Below are 17,097 nucleotides of genomic sequence, written 5' to 3'. Positions count from 1 at the left end.
CTAATCAAGAAACCCCTTAAGAGACACGTTAAAAAGGGGGTAAAAAACTTACAATATTGCTATTAGCATTTGGACAACTTCTAAGGGCAAAGAGTGGGAAGGGAGGTATTCATATACAGAAAGAAGTGTTTACTCTGAGATAGGAGTCATCAAAAAGTAAAACCAGGTCCAAAAGATCATAGATTTAGAATTGAAAGGGACATTCAATAGCATCTGCTACCACTCCTCATTTTACAGTTGAAAAAACTGAGGCCTAGGAAATTGATGTTTTCCCAATTTGACTCAAGAAGTAAGTAATAGAGCTGAGATTCCAGGCACCACATCTGGTACTTTTTCCTCTATACTAATAAGAAAATAGAAATCAATAGGATGTGAATGAATGGATGAGTGAATAAATAAGGCATTTAGTAAGCGTTTATTTGTGTAAAGTACTGAGGTAAGTGCTGGGGACCCAAATAGAAAGGTAAACAGTCTGCGTTCTCAAAAGAGCTCACATCGTAGTGGGAGAGAAAATACATTTAGAACAATGTCAACTGTCATTAAATTCAAATTGAACAAACTTTTTTTGACTATCTACTATGTTCAAAGCACTGTCTGAGGTGTGAGGGACATACAGAGATGATCAGAAAATACACTATAATTTCAGGGAAGTAATAATCTAATTCAGGGTTCACATGTTATTCAAACAATTCTAATATAAAATTTAAAATACATAAGAGAGACACTAAATACTATGAGAATTCAAAGGCAAGAGAAATCTTCGCTGGTCAGGGAGAGTAGGGGAATGTGTAAAATATATCATCTGAGATGGATCTTCCTTGAACAACAGAAAGGGTTTTGATTGGCAGTGATGTAGAAGTTTTTCCAGAAGTATGAAACCACTTCACATGGTAATGGAAGACTGTTAACCAGATCTACTGGAGATACTGGGGCTAATTAGGACCCTGTGGCTTGATTCTCAAAAAACTACCCTTTTTTCACCAACATTTCTTCTGCCTCTTCACATGAACGATATGTGGCCCTCCCCCACATACATTGCAACTCTCTCCACTTGAAGACACTCCTTCTTCAACTTTAGTATTAACATGATTTGAAAAACTTATTTGCCTTATTCCCAACTGATGTTTTCTGCCCAACCTTCCATCATCACAATTACTCAATAAAATTTTGAAGTGTACTTCTCTATCCTTGTTGTCATCTCATGACCACCAAATTACCCCTCTATCTTTCTGAACTATTTTAATACCTAACACCATTTATTTCTTTCCATCTCATACCTGGGTATCATCCTTGGTGATTACAATATTCAGAGACAACCCCTCTATTAGCTCTACAAAATAACTTACCTTCTTCAACTTCAACTCTTTCTTTCAGGTTATCAAACATTAACTTGGTCTCCTATGTTCTTGATTTTGCTTGAATCTGTGAATCGCCTCTCTCCTTCACCACTTATATTCCTGTAATTACCAATTTCTATAGTGTAGAATTTAAGTCTCTCTCAAACCATACTGAATTATTGATTCTTACTTTCACCAAGCCAGTATAGATCCTTGTTATTATGGTGATCTGCCATACTTTGAGTCAGTGAAACTCAAGTGGAGCTTGTGCCTCCAACCTCTCACTTTGTCCTCATATTTACAATAGGTTTATGTTCCTGAAAATAGGGTCACAAATACCATTAGTTATTTGTGTGTCAGTAAAAATATGTCTTTATTTCTATAGCTATACCTAGACTATTTGTGTTTGAATTTTTCAACTCATCATAAAAATTGGAGAGACTACTTTTAAGATTAAGATGAAATATTTTTAAGTTGAGATGCAAACTGATCAATTTAAAGGGAACTTCATTCTCTAGCTTTTATATGATTCCCATTGCTTCCTGTAATCATTCAAGTTCTATATCAAGAGAACAACATTGTTGTTAAAGTGTTGAAATGATCAATGGGTAATCATAATTTCTCAAATCAAATTGTCAGATGGACTTTATTGGGTCATTATAGTTGGACTTCCATATTATGAATACACAATTCCTGTCATCATATTAGACAAATTATAAAATTCCATTCAGACACTAACTGTTTTGATGGTACTCAAATTGGACTAATGAACTGAAAGCTATACTGAGCTTTGCCTTGCTTTAGTAGCTTACAAATTGTTTCATAAAAATCTCCTTGAGAAAAGATATTTTGCTCCTTGGCTAAGTTCAGTGTGCATAGCAGATATTAAATAATGAGGACAGCAGAGCTATCATTTCACTCCCATAAAGTATTCATAAAGTATAACCACAAAATGAATAAATAAAGGTAAGGAAGTTTACAAGATATCAATATATCCTTTCGAAAAACAAATGAGTTTCAAGTATATTTCTATTTTAGATACAGGCTACATTTTTCTCTACTTCGGCTGTAAGTTAGCACCTTATAATTCAGTTGAGTAAAGGTTTCCTGAACAGGCATATTTTTCATTGATTTATGATTGCAGCACAATCACACTTTTTATATTTGATGAACATTTTTGGGGCCATTAAAAGTTGCTCTTGTCTGCTTAATTTGAGAGGAATGATCATATTTCAGAACTGCAAAATAATTAAAGAGTAAAAGATGCACATACTCAAACTAATAATTTTACTGTTCCTTAAGTTTTACTTCTTCAATTCACTTCAGTTTCCAGTCAGATATTCTCTACTATCCAAGAAAATATACAGTGACAAAGATCAATTTTAGCATTCCAAATAAACTTCTAGATCTTAAACTAGATCTTTGATTAGTTTTAGTTTGGTAGATAAATGAGATATTTTCCCAGAATATTCCTCCCCACTACTATTGAAAATGTTGAAAATGAAGGATATTTTAATTGTGTATCTTTTCTTGTGTTGAAGATACTATTGGACTGAAAATCAAAAGATCCATGTTCTTTTGAAGCCTCGCTATAACATTAAACTGGTAGTGCAACCTTTTCTAAATCCTTTCATTTCTATGCTGAAATGAAGGAGCTTGACATCAAGCACATGGGTATTTAATACTCCTATACAACACCTGTCTAGATGATGAAAAGATTAGATTAGATGAACTCTAAGGTCCATTTCAATTCTAAAATACTATGAGGCTAAAATTCTCTATATTTGCATAAATATGAAATGAATGAAAGACTTATCCTCATGACAGAACTCATTATCTTCACTACCAACCCTTAACCTTCCCCTTCACATTTCCCTGTTTCAGGCAAAGGTACCACCATTATTCCAGACTCTCTCCTTCATAACCCTTGCACTGTCTTTCACCACATTCAGCCAATCATTTTCCAAACTTTTCCATTTTTACCTCCACAACATCTTTCATCTCTAGTTCCTGCCCCCTATTTCTATAGAGATCATTCTGGGTCCTCTTAACTCCTAGCTGGTATTACTGCAAAAGTCTAATAGTCAGAGCTCTGTTTTAAGTCTTTTCCTACACAAATCTATTCTCTATAAAGATGGCAAAAAGATTTTTCCATAAATGTGGATCTGACAATGTCACTTACCATCTTGATAAACTCCAGATTGCCTCTAGGATAAAATATAAACTCCTCCCTTTGACTTCTAAAGCCTTTTTCAAATTGACAACAACCGATCCCAGCAACCCATTTTACATTACTCCTATGATACACTCCACGGAACAGCTGCACTAGGTTTTTTTTTTCCTTTTTTCTATACATTGCAATGCATTTACCACCTTGGGTGCTTTGCATTGGCCATTCCCCATGACTAAAATAAACTTCTTATTCCCCTTTGTTTCACAGACACAGGTCAAGCATTAACAGCTAGATAATGTTTGTCCCAATTCCTCCAACTAGTAGTGTTCTCCCTCACTAATCCTCTTGCATTTAAATATCTTACTTTTTTGTTATTTATTCTGAAAATATTTGTTCTGTATATACTTACATATATACTTCTCTCCATCAATGGAATATACTTGAAGCTACTTGAGATCAGAGATTTTTTTTGTCTTTACATCTATAGCACCTAACATAGGGTGTGACATCCAACCTGCACTTAAAAATTGCTTGTAATTTGATCGATACTATTGGTTATTCTATAATGAGGAAATAAACTAATAAGAAGTCAGGAAGATTGTTGAATTATTTCTACTCAATGCATTTTCCTTATCTGACTCAATATTGGAAATTTCATTCAGAGTCAAGTTTAAACTCTTGGATATTCAGGTTCCTCGACTGAAAAAAATGAGAGGAATACACAAGATGATTTTAAAGGTCGTCCCCAAATTTAAATCTTATGATATTAGGACCCTTTCTCTCTCTTAAAAAAAGATATATAAATAGAAATCTCACAAAGTATGCTTTTATATCCTACATAGACCAGAGTTTTAACATGAATCAGAAACATTTCTCAAAAGTTGTATATATATACATATATGTATATACACTTATAATCAGTTTTCACACATAAAGTATTGGTTTTAATATGTAATAACATTTTGTCTTCCAAAGTCCAAACATTTACTCTGAGGAAACTGTGCCTATATCAGTATGAAGTATACATACTTAAAATTCTCCCATAAACCCCTGATGGTTAGTTAGACACTCAATCCGTAACACCCTGTTCTCTTGTTTAGAAGCACACATTTATTACAAAATACCACATCATTCCCAATTCCTTGAAAGATGCATTTGATTTCATGAAACTTGAATATTTAATCAGCTATACTAGCTAAGCTATTGCTCTGTATTACAGTATTATCACTTATGTTGGAATTCAGAATAACTGCACTCCAGGCTTGACTCTACTGTTACTTAGATGTCTCACCTTATAAGTACCTTTCCTAAGACTCAGTTTGTTCATCTGCAAAATTAAGAGAATAATACCTGCCATATTTGTCTCACACATTTGTTATAAGGATCACATTCAATGATATTTTCAGATGTTTTGGACAAACATCTGTACAAAAATAAAACATGCTATGCAAACGTAATGAAGAGTTAGTGTTATTCTTTTGGCACTGGTTGGGGGAAGTGATACAGTGTTTTGGAGCACTAGATAAAGAATGAGGAGGCCCAGATTTGCCAGTAATTAGTTGTGTAATTGAGCAAGTTGTTTTACCATATTTAGGACTTGATGTCCTTAGTCATAAAAGGAGAAATTTGGACTAGATGGTTTCTGAGCCCCTTCCAGCTATAAATCTCAATGACACCTGCACCATGGACTCCCCCTACCCTTCTGTTCTCAATGAGTTTTACATATCCTTCATTATTCTGTTATTTTAAAGTTCATTTTGTTTGCTCACAACAAGTTGTCTCTCTTGGCATGTTACAGAGAAGAGACTTTTTCAAAGAGCAGGTAAAACAAAGGTATATATTTTGGCGATGGAAGTAACAAGAATTCTAGTTTAATGAGATGGTTATTTCATATCAGACTGTAGGAATCATTTGTTTTGCTCTTTTACACAGATATAACCTTCCATCTTTTTCTCTTGCTTATGGACCAAATTCCATAACAGAGTTAAAAAAAAAGATACAATAATAAGTACCCAGACCAGAAGAATTCAGTAATGCCAAAGCCAAAATTCTCAACCATGGAGACATTCATTTAAAACAATGGAGAATGGAGCCATTCACTTGTGAGGCTAAAGTGATAACCTGAAAAGATTGCAGGCTCTAGGAAGATTCACTTGGCTGAAAATGAAGCCACTATGCACAAAAATAGCAGCCTTTAAAAGGTACATCTATTTGCATTAAAGATGTGGATGTCCAGAAGCCACAGTGGAAAAGTGGGGGTGCCATTTGGTCTATGGTTTCTTCTCTGGCTACATCAAAGCATTAGCTATGACAACATCATTGACTGAGAACCCACATCAAGCTGCTTACTTACTGCTGCTGCTGCTGCTATAGGAGAGCATCCAGAATCTTCCAATCTATTTTTTAAATGTCTCAAATATCACTAAGACAGGTGGATTAATAGGATTGATCTATGATTGCAAATTAAATTGTCCCTTAAAGCCATACTTTCCAAAGGTCAAAAGCACGAAATACCTAGAGGATCCCAAATTGCTGTAGCTTTCTGTCACTTTAAACTCATTGCTCCTGATGTTTTGTGATTGAAATATTTAAATATGAAACATCTAAATTATAAACTTCTGCAATGTAACTCAGTCCACTGACTCAAAATATGCACTTTTAAAAACAGTCTTGGTGCAGTTTCAAGCTGCTTAAAATTATACTAAGAGTTTGGGGACAGCCTGTATTTCCCCTAGTTCTCACCATAATCTGAAAATTTAAGATGATAGGTTTAGAACTTCATAGTATTTGAAATACATGGCTTTATTTGTGAATACAAATCAGCAATCAACATTACTTCAGTTTATTTTTATTTTTTAGGCAGCATGTCTAGTTCTCAGCCCATACAAAGTTCACACTGGACATAAATTGAGGCTGTTTCAACTTTCTCACAAGCCTAGTTTTACTAACAGCCTGAGAACTAAAAGTTTGGAACATCTGAAATATTCCACTCACATCTAAAGAGCTCAAGAAAACAGTTATGTAGAAGGTAGCGTATTACCTCTGACTTATATAAAATGAAGCATTCTATAAAGCAGAGGTAAAGACAGAATGAATGCCAGGCATGAGGGATAGAAAGTACAAAAGCACAGAGATAGGAAATGAGGTGTTGCATGAGTAAATCAATTAAATCATTCCACTTCACATTAAATGATAAGGTAAAAACATGATCTATAGAAGTTAGCATTTATATCGTGCTTATGTTTTAGGGGCTGTGCTTAGCATTTTAAAGATTTTTAACTCCTTTGATCCTCAAAGTAACCCCCATGAGGGTAGGTTCTATTATTATCTCCATTTTACAGTTGAGGAAACTGATTCAAAAAGAGGTTAAATGATCTGTTCAATGAGCTTTGAAAAGAGTCAAATGAGCTATCCACATAACTAGTAAGAGTCTGAGACCAGTTCTGAACTCAGGTCTTCCTGATTCCAGACCTAGATATCACCTACCTCCCTAATAGAATCTGATACCATAAAGAGGGGAGAATCAGGCTTAATCAGCCAAATACTTTAGATTAAGGAAGGTATATCGTTGGATGAATTAGCATAGGAAAAGTTTTCAAATGGGCTAAGAATACTTGATCTTTGCTTAGGGATATGGAATATCAAGATATAGGAGTGATTTGAGCTTGTTGGGGATAGCTGAATTCCAGTTACTGCAAATGAGGAGAAAACATTCTGGCTAACCTCCCTGAGGAGTTGTTGGAGAAAGAATACATTGCTTAGGATTCTTTAGGGGAATCAAGTGAAGAATAATGGGAAGTTCTAAAGAATGAAATATTAAAGAAGCAAATAGAAATAGTTCTGCTGAAGAAGAGAAAGTGTAACTGTTGAAAGAGATCAAAGTGGACTGGTAGGGTATGGAATCAACTCAGATTTTTCAAGATACACACATGCACACATACACACAGACACACACAGACACACACACACACATAAACACACACTATGAAAACAATAAGGAGGGCAGGTCAAAGAGAATGGATATGAAATAGTCCAGTAAGTATAGTGTTAATCTAGTGTTAAACTCAGAACAAGTTGAAGCTTGTGCTAAGTGCTAAGAAAAACAAAAATAACTTTTAAATCTATATTACAAACACAAAGGAACTTCAAAGATGTGATAGGGTATAGAGACATATACATGCATACACACATATACACCTATGCATACATAAACACATATGTACATATATACATATATGTGTGTACATGTTAATGTGTGTATGTGAAACTGTATGCACATATGCATATACATATATACAACCATGAGTATATGTGTACATGCATACGTGCATATATGTGTATTTGTATGCATGTGTATGTGGGTACACAGGTATATACATATATGTAGTGTCTGAAAAATCTTAATGCAGTTTTAAGCTTTAATAACTCCCGAAGTATAGCTGCTACAAACTTACATAAAGTATCATTTGAAAGTTTATTCAAATTTTTACACATTTTGTTTTGTGAATTTTGAATGATAAATTTTTAAAAAGCTCATTCTTCATCTCAAGTCAAACAGAATAAATCTTTATCCATTTCAACATGAAAATCCTTCAAAGTCAACTATCAAATCCATCCTGTCTTTTCTAGAATAAGCATCCCTTGTTGCTTCAATGTAGGTAAAAGACCTTAAATTCAGTAACATCATTGAAAGGTGGGCCTCAAATCCAGGTTTTATAATCCCAAGTTCACATGCTTATGGAATCAGTGAATTTGTGTCCTGAAAGGAAATTTAAGGATGAACTGGGCCAAACCAATGATTTAACAGATGATGAAACCGGGAACCCAAAACACTAAATTATCTACTCTGTGTCACTGGCCTAGTTGGCAGTTCACTTGTTCAAGCAATCCAAGGCCTCTAGTTTTTGATTCAGGCTTTTTTTTTTTTAACAATACTATGTAGCCTTTTTTCAGTTTTATAAAACAATAGATTTGTTAAGGTATGGTACCATGAAAAAGTTGAAACCTTTAATGTTATTAATCATTGTTAAGACAACGATTTTGGCGTGAAAACAGAAACATACTGCTGTGGATTACAGCTAAAAAATTCACAATCATATTATACAATTCACATCCTACTTGAGTTTTCTCCATGTTTTACTTCAAGAGATGATTTGCTATCTAACATCTTGGATAGGCTCATGATGCTATATTATATTGTATATCACTAATGTCTGGGGAAAATATGTGAATCTTCTCATATCTAAGCACATATAATCAGCATCAGTTATGGTAGCAGTTCCTTCAGCTACAGTCTCATTGTTGGGAATATATACAACCATTTGTAATAAAAGGGCTTTTTTTTTGTTTTTAGTTTTGGTTTTGTATTTGTTTACAGGGAAAAGGTGTTTGATTAATTGTCCCTCTGCACACAATATCTTCCCACAACCATATGCTTAATTTGGTACCTAACCTTGTGCTGAAGGCAATTTCAGTTGTCTGTGGTCTTTCTTGTTAGATGGTAAGCTCCCTATAGGCAAGGGATGAGTGGGTTCTTTACAGGCACTCTCAGACCAAACTCCCAATCCAAACATATACATAACCTTTACAACACATAGTTTATTTGAAAGAGTAGTCTAAACCCCAATACCATAAAGTAATAGAGAGGAATGAGAAGGAAGATACCCCCTGCCAAAATAAATAAATAAAAAAGACACAGAAAATGAAAATACTTGAACTAAGCTGATATGTGGGCAATTTTTCACACTCAGATGCATGTGCAACAGACACACCAGTGAAGGAATTAGCTTTATTATGGCTTTTAGTCTGCTTGCAGAAGATGTATCACGAGTAATCATTATCTATTCTCATTGAAATGTACAGGTTACCCTTGGGCATCAATTATGATCTGACTGAGGACATAAGAAACAACTAAAGGCTGGCATATGTACATGTAAAGAATCCCTTAAAAGATAATCACTTGCACATCAAGGATGAAGTGAAGTTGTCACAAGCTGGCAAATGGGACATTTTTTTAAAGTTATGTAAAGTCTGTGGAATGGAAGAAACGCTGTGACATAGGGATGACACATAACTGAAGAGCTGCAAACAGAAGAGAATTTTTACTTCACTCACTACTTGTCATTTATGTTAGCCTTCAACACCACATGAGGCCCTTGCAGCACAGACCAGAGACAGCACATGAGTAATTTAGCAAAAGCGATAATTTTGTTCAAAATCTGCCAATTTAATACAATCATTAAAATTCTGTTAATGACTTTGAAGAACTGGTTTATTTATGTAGATATGCTTAATAATATAAAAGAAATAAGAGAAGCTTAAAAATAATTGGCATTTACATTCTGCTTTATTGTTGAAAAAATACTTTCCTCGTATTAGTTATGTGAACCAGGTAAAGTAAATATTATTAATCCCATTTTTACTGATGAGACAGCTGAGGTTTGGTGAAGAAGGCATTTAAATCTGAAACTTACGCACACATATACACACACCCACATATTCACTGCTCTTTCTACTACGTTTTTGAATGTCTTGATGATGATGATCTATTTTGGAGACAATTGGAAGGAATAGAAAATCAAGGTGATTATTCTAGGCCTATATGGTTAATAACTCTAGAACACAACACTGAAGAAAGAAAAGAAAGCAGCTCAACTGATAACTTATTATTTTTTTTTATTTCCTACACTCAGACTATGACACTCCACTATTTCCCCCAAGATAAAAGTAAGTGAACTGTCATTGCTCTATTCTTAACAAAAGCAATCTGGCTGCTCTTGATATTTATTTTAGCCTCATTTAATCTCTATCCAAATGTTGACAATCATTATGGGACTTTTCCAAATCCCCAAACTCTACTGTGCATGGCCTTGCTCAGAAGAGCAAGTTTAATTATTTTGATAATTTTAACTTGTTATAGGAATACTGTCAGTATTATAAAGTGTTAGGAAAATTGCACATTAAAATAGGAAAAAAAAAAGAATACCAAAGAGAATAATCACCTTAAGAAAGGAAAATGAATGGACCTTAATTTTTTACTCTAAAATTGCTTAGGTGGTAATGGAGAGACCCACTTTCAGACAATATGAGCTGCATCTGTTCAATCATGGGTGGGATGTAAACCATTTCAGATCCAAAGGTACAGTCTGTCACACTGTAACTTAGTGAGGAATATAATGGTAGATTTATATATTAAGGTTGGCATAAGAAATATGGTTCTGGTTGCAAAGAGTATGTTAAAAAAAAATCACTTACTTTTCCCTAAAGATGATGTGCAATTCTGTTAGGCAAGAAAGGGGCATATGAAATTCTATGTCCATAAATCATACAAAAACTTAATGGTAACAAAACAAAGTTAGTGAGTTTGTGTAAGAGTCAGAGAAAGATATAAAATAATAGAGAAAAGCGAGAGGTATCAAAAAATGAACATAAATACTATAGCTAAATGTTTAAAATACAAATGTAATAAAGAAAATTATTACACCAGATAAACATGTGGTTACTCTTTAGAATACAGCGAGCATCAAGGATACGTCTCTTCAATGATGAAATTCATATTACTAATGAGTTTATATATAGTTGATAATTGTTTTCATTCTCACTGGAATAATAAATTTGAAAGCAAATCTCTGTCAGGCTTCATAGTTCATGTTGGAGGAGCAAAAATAAATGTGTTGCCTTGAACTCTGTGCCAAGACAGCAAACACTCCCGGAAACTGGAAATGATTTTTATGAATAAACCACCATCAAAGGAAGTAAAATGCTCAGTTAGAGTGGTAAACACTTAATCTGGTGGCACTCGCAATTTTATAGCTTCATTCAGTCTTTGTAGCTGTACTGCTGTTCCCTTATTTCAATCAAGCCCTTTCCCATAGCATCCATTTAATAAGCAGAAGAAACTGATCTTGTTATCCATATGACCACCCTGGGGCATATCACAGCTTGTGAAACACATGGTAGTAGTTATGGTATTTATTGTGTCAATAACAATGTCTAAATAACACAACTTTTAATTGTAGTCATTTTTTATCATCATGGGCACTCCCTGGGCTCTTTTTAATTTGATCATACTGAAATGTGTTGTTCTGATCCTTGTGAATTAAGAGCAAAGTCACCCTTCCTCACCATCTGCAATTTCAGATGCTCCTTCCTAAACAGGGATGAAAGTGAAAGTGATTTTCCTTAAGTCACATTGTACATATTGCACTATTAATCATATGTGTGTAAATATATATATATATACATATGTGCATTTATTAAATAAGTTGGATATTTTATGTTGTTTTACATATGTATGTCCACATATGTATGTGTATGTATGTGTATATATATATATAATATATATCACATATATTTCCATAAATTCCTGTTCCATTCAGCTAGCCTTTTCTCATTTTCAGTTATTCCTGTAGTAGTCAGAATTACTTATTGAGTGCTACAGTTTCCCAAAAGTAAAATGAATGACAATCCAGGAATTAGATGTGGAAGTGTCAATTCCAAAGTTGGAAACTAATCAAAATAAATACAATACATTGAGCTACCTGTAGCTAGGCCTCCTTGCCAGAAATAGTTTACCAACCTAAATGGTAATCTGATGAGATTCTACCTTCATGACCATGTCATGATAATAATGATGATTCAAATGGAGAAAATTTTCATGGGGCTCTCTAGGTTATAAGATACTTTCATTATGAAAAGGCATCCTGAAAGTTGATTAGTAATTCATTAATTTCCATTACACCTCATCCTTAAGCAATGAAATAGAAACCATGACATTATAGGAATGGTAGGTTCTGGTATCTAATAAGGAAATCTAATGAAAGAAAACCAAACAAAATAATTTATCAGTATCTCTTTAAAATGGCTCAAGTTACTCTAATTCTAGTTAACATACTTCTATTATCAAGAAAGGCTAGGGGGCGGAGCCAAGATGTCAGAGGGAAACCAGTGACTGTCTTGAGCTCTCTCCCAAAGCCCTCCAAATACCTAAAAAAATGGCTCTAAACAAATTCTAAAGCAGTAGAATCCACAAAAAGACAGAGTGAAACAAATTTCCAGCCAAGGACAGCCTGCATGGTTGTTTGGAAAGGTATATCGTGCCGGGCAGGGAGAGGAGCACAGTTCGGCATGGGCTCAGTGACCCTGGAGCAGGCCTCAGAGGACTGAATCTTAGGCAGTTGTGGTGGTTTCCAGACTTCTTAACCCATGAACGCCAAAGACAACTTAGAAGGTCAGTGGGAAAAGTCTGTGACTGCAGTGAGAGAGGAGCTAGGTCTCAGGCGCAAGTGTCGAGCATGGGGCCGCGGTTTTTTCCTGAGCTTCTGGCCCACAGACTGAGGGGGAATCAAGTGGCTGAGCAGAGCGGGATTGCAGGAATCTCTTTGCCAGTGCTGAGGCAGGAATCTCTTGCTTTACCAGTGCTTGGATCTGGGTCACAGTTCTGAGGGGCGGTCCTGGGGTGAGGAGGAACGCTGGTGTGGTAAAGCTTGTTGTGGTGGTGGAGAGGAAACACCTCGCCCCTTATCATACCACCTTGGAAGAAATGAAAATTTACAGGTCCCTAGAAGTACTTCTGAAAACAGCTGTACAAACCCCCAAAGCTTGGGACAGTACACTCTCCACATTGGAGGCAGACTTTTACCTTAACAAAGAGTTTAAAACTTAGGTAATTGGCTGGGATCATGAGTAAGCAGCACAAAAAGAGTCAGACTATATTATCTTACTTTGGTGACAAAGAAGATCAAAACATACAACCAGAAGAAGACAACAAAGTCAAAGCTCCTACATCCAAAGCCTCCAAGAAAAATATGAATCAGTCCCAGGCCTTGGAAGAGCTCAAAACAGATTTTGAGAAGCAAGTAAATAGAGGAAATACTGAGAGTGATGCAAGAAAATCATGAAAAACAAGTCAACAGCTTGCTAAAGGAGACCCCAAAAAAAAATTGAAGAAAGTAACACCTTAAAAAATAGCCTAACCCAAATGGCAAAAGAGGTCCAAAAAGCCAATGAGGAGAAGAATGCCCTAAAAAGCAAAATTGGCCAAAAGGAAAAGGAAGTCCAAAAGCTTACTGAAGAAAATACTTCCTTAAAAATTAGAATAGAGCAATTGGAAGCTAGTGACTTTATGAGAAATCAAGACACTGTAAAACAAATCCAAAAGAAGGAAAAATTAGAGAACAATGTGAAATATCTCATTGGAGAAACAACTGATTTGGAAAATAGATCCAGGAGAGAGAATTTAAAAATTATTGGACTATCTGAAAGCCATGACCAAAAAAAGAGCCTAGACATCATCTTTCAGGAAATTATCAAGGAAAACTGTCCTGATACTTTAGGACCAGAGGGCAAAATAGAAATTAAAAGAATCCACCAATCTCCTCCTGAAAGAGATCGCCAAAGGAAAACTCCTAGGAATATTGTAGCCAAATTCCAAAGGTCCCAGGTCAAGGAGAAAATATTACAAGCAGCCAGAAAGAAACATTTCAAGTATTGTGGAAACACAATCAGGATAACACAAGATTTAGCAGCTTCTACATTAAGGGACTGCAGGGCATGGAATGTAATATTCCAGAGAGCAAAGCAGATAGGTTTACAACCAAGAATCACCTACCCAGCAAAACTGAGTATAATCCTGCAGGGGAAAAAATGGTCATTCAGTGAAATAGAAGACTTTCAAGCATTCCTGATGAAAAGACCAGAGTTGAATAGAAAATTTGATTTTCAGCTACAAGACTCAAGTGGAACATGAAGAGGTAAACAGGAAACAGAAAGTCATAAGAGACTTATTAAGGTTGAACTGTTTACATTACTGCATGGAAAGATGATATTTGTACCTCATGAGACCTTTGTCAGTATTAGGGTAGTTGGAGGGGAAAAAATTATATGTACGTATAAATAGCTATAGATAGATAGAGGGCACAGGGTGGGTTGAAAATGAAGGGGTCATATCTGGAGAATAAAATTAAGGGGTGAGAGGAATATACTAGGAGAAGGAGAAAGGGAGAGGTAGAATGGGGTAAATTATCCCCCCCCCCAAAAAAAAACAAAAGAAAAGGCTCTTACAGTGGAGGGGAAAAGGGGGAAGGTGAGAGGGAATGAGTGAATCTTATTCTCATAGGATTTTACTTAAGGAGGGAATAACATACATACTCAATTGGGTGTGGAAATCTGTCTTACCCTACAGGAATATAGGGGGGGGCAGGGGACAAGAGAGTAGGGGAATGATAGAGAGGAGGGCAGATTGGGAAAGGGAGTAATCAGAAGCAAATAATTCTGAGTAGGGACAGGGTCAAAAGAAAGAATAAAATAAATGGGTGGGTGGGATAGGATTAAGGGAAATAGAGTTAGTTTTTCACAGCATGTCTACCATGGAAATGTTTTGCATAACTGCACATATATAACCTATATTTAGTTGCTTGCCTTATCAATGAGGATGGTGGGGAGGGAGGAAGGGAGAAAATTTGGAACCCAAAGTTTTAAAAATACATGTTTAAAAAAAATGTTTTCACATGCAACTGGGAAATGAGAAATACAGGAAATGAGGTACAGAAATCCATCCTGCCCTACAGGAAAATTGAAGGGGAAGGGGATAAGAGAAGGGCAGGGAGAGATAGAAGGGAAGGCAGACTAAGGGAAGGGGTATTTAGAATGCATGCCATCTTGGGGTGGGGGAAGGGGGAGATGGGGTGAAAATCTGGAACTCAAAATCTTGTGGAAGTAAATGTTGAAAACAAAAAAATAAATAAAAATTACCATAAAAAAAAAGGCTAAAGATTGGCAATTACAGAGAATCATAGTTGGATTGAAATATTCTTGAGAATATTCAACTCCATATTTTCTTCTAAACTGTGATTATTAAATAACTAGGTATTCCATTTGGGCTCTCCTAAACATATCTGTGGACCATTAATGGGATATCACTACAAATATCAACAACTTAACAAATTATCATTGTGATTTCTAAATAATTCTCCCATATTTCAATAGCATGAATCACTTTTTTTTTTTTTTTTAGGCAATTGGGGTTAAGTGACTTGCCCAGGGTCACACAGCTAGTAAGTGTCAAGTGTTTGGTCTGAGGCTGGATTTGAACTCAGGTCCTCCTGACTTCAGGGCTGGTGCTCTATCCACTGCGCCGCCTAGCTGCCCCATGAATCACTTTTCTAGAACCAAATAGTTTCTGGCTAAACTAAAAAAATCAAATTTCCTAAACCCAAATGCAAACCCTCACCTAAATATATCAATATATTCTTCTTACGTAGCAAGATTTAAAAAATGAGTTCTACCGGCATTACTATAAATATCAACTTGTTTCAGTTTCTCTGGCATCTCCAAACTAACTCTTCCTTCTGGGACAGCAAGAAACAAAAACAAAAACAAAAACAAAAAACAAAACAAAACAAAAAACAACAAAAACAAAAACAAAAAAAACTTTAAAATTTTACTGAATTTTTTTTTCCTCTATCGTAAAAATAGTTGCTTTAAAGAGGCTGCAATTTTTTTTTTCTTTGTATGGAGTTCTACAATCAATAGACACAAAACGAACTGTTGGCATGTTATTTTTAAAACTGCTATTGACATATTCCTATACTCATATAGGTGTTTTTAACACATCAGAAATTCACAAGAATTTCCTAGAATTATGATTGGTTAATGCAGGCAATCAGAGATTTTAACTCTCAAAATTGTCTGTTTTTATGATGTTGTTATTTTAGAAGTTGTTCTCCTTGTTCTGTCCACTTGACTCTGCATCAGTTCAGAAAAGTCTTCCTTAGTTTCTCTGAAAATATCTTTTTCATAATTTCTGACATGACAATAATATTCCATTACATTAGGGATAAATATGACTCTTTAAAAAATGTATTTCAAAATAACTCATACTTTGCCAAAGGTAAATATATACTATTTAATATAATTAAACCATACAAATACATTAACTCAGTTGGTTACTCTAAAAGTGAGATCTTTGTCCAGTAACCAATGAGAGTACACATTGTTTAAATAATTGACTTGTAGATCATTCTAGAATTTTCCACTATATGTGATATTAGGAAGAAAACTAAAGTTGCAGCCAAATGAAAGAATGGATTAGAGGGTGTCCTGGTGAGGGGTGAGGAGGGGATGTGGGGGAGTGGGGTAGGGGGTGGGGGTGTGAGACACAAGTGGTTGAGTGTGTGTCCTGAAAAGCAGCTCAGGCTCTCTGGATCAATACCCTAGGGCCGGTGATTAGGCCCATAGCCTATAGACTATCTAAGGAATACTCACACCCCTTTAGTGCTATCACCACAAAGATAAAGGAAATGAAAACAATTAAAACAACCCTGTACTTTCTCTACCAGCTCCTCCCAGGCAAATAGAAGTGGCTTAAATGTGGCTCTGGAGACAGGCAGCTCAGTGGATAGAGCTCTGGGCCTGGAATGGGGTTTAAATTCAGCTTCAGGCACTTAATTGACCCTGGACAAATCACTTCTGTTAGCCACTAGAGAAGGAAATGACAAATCACTCCAGTACCTTTGCTAAGAAAACTCCGTGGACAGTATCGTCCACCAGGTCACAAAAAGTCAGACATGACTCAACAACAACAACCAG

This window comes from Vombatus ursinus, unplaced genomic scaffold, assembly GCF_900497805.2.
Source record: "Vombatus ursinus unplaced genomic scaffold, bare-nosed wombat genome assembly UNPS02014791.1, whole genome shotgun sequence".
NCBI lineage: Eukaryota > Metazoa > Chordata > Mammalia > Diprotodontia > Vombatidae > Vombatus > Vombatus ursinus.
The sequence above is the reverse complement of the archived record's forward strand: the minus strand, read 5'-3'. Positions refer to the sequence as shown.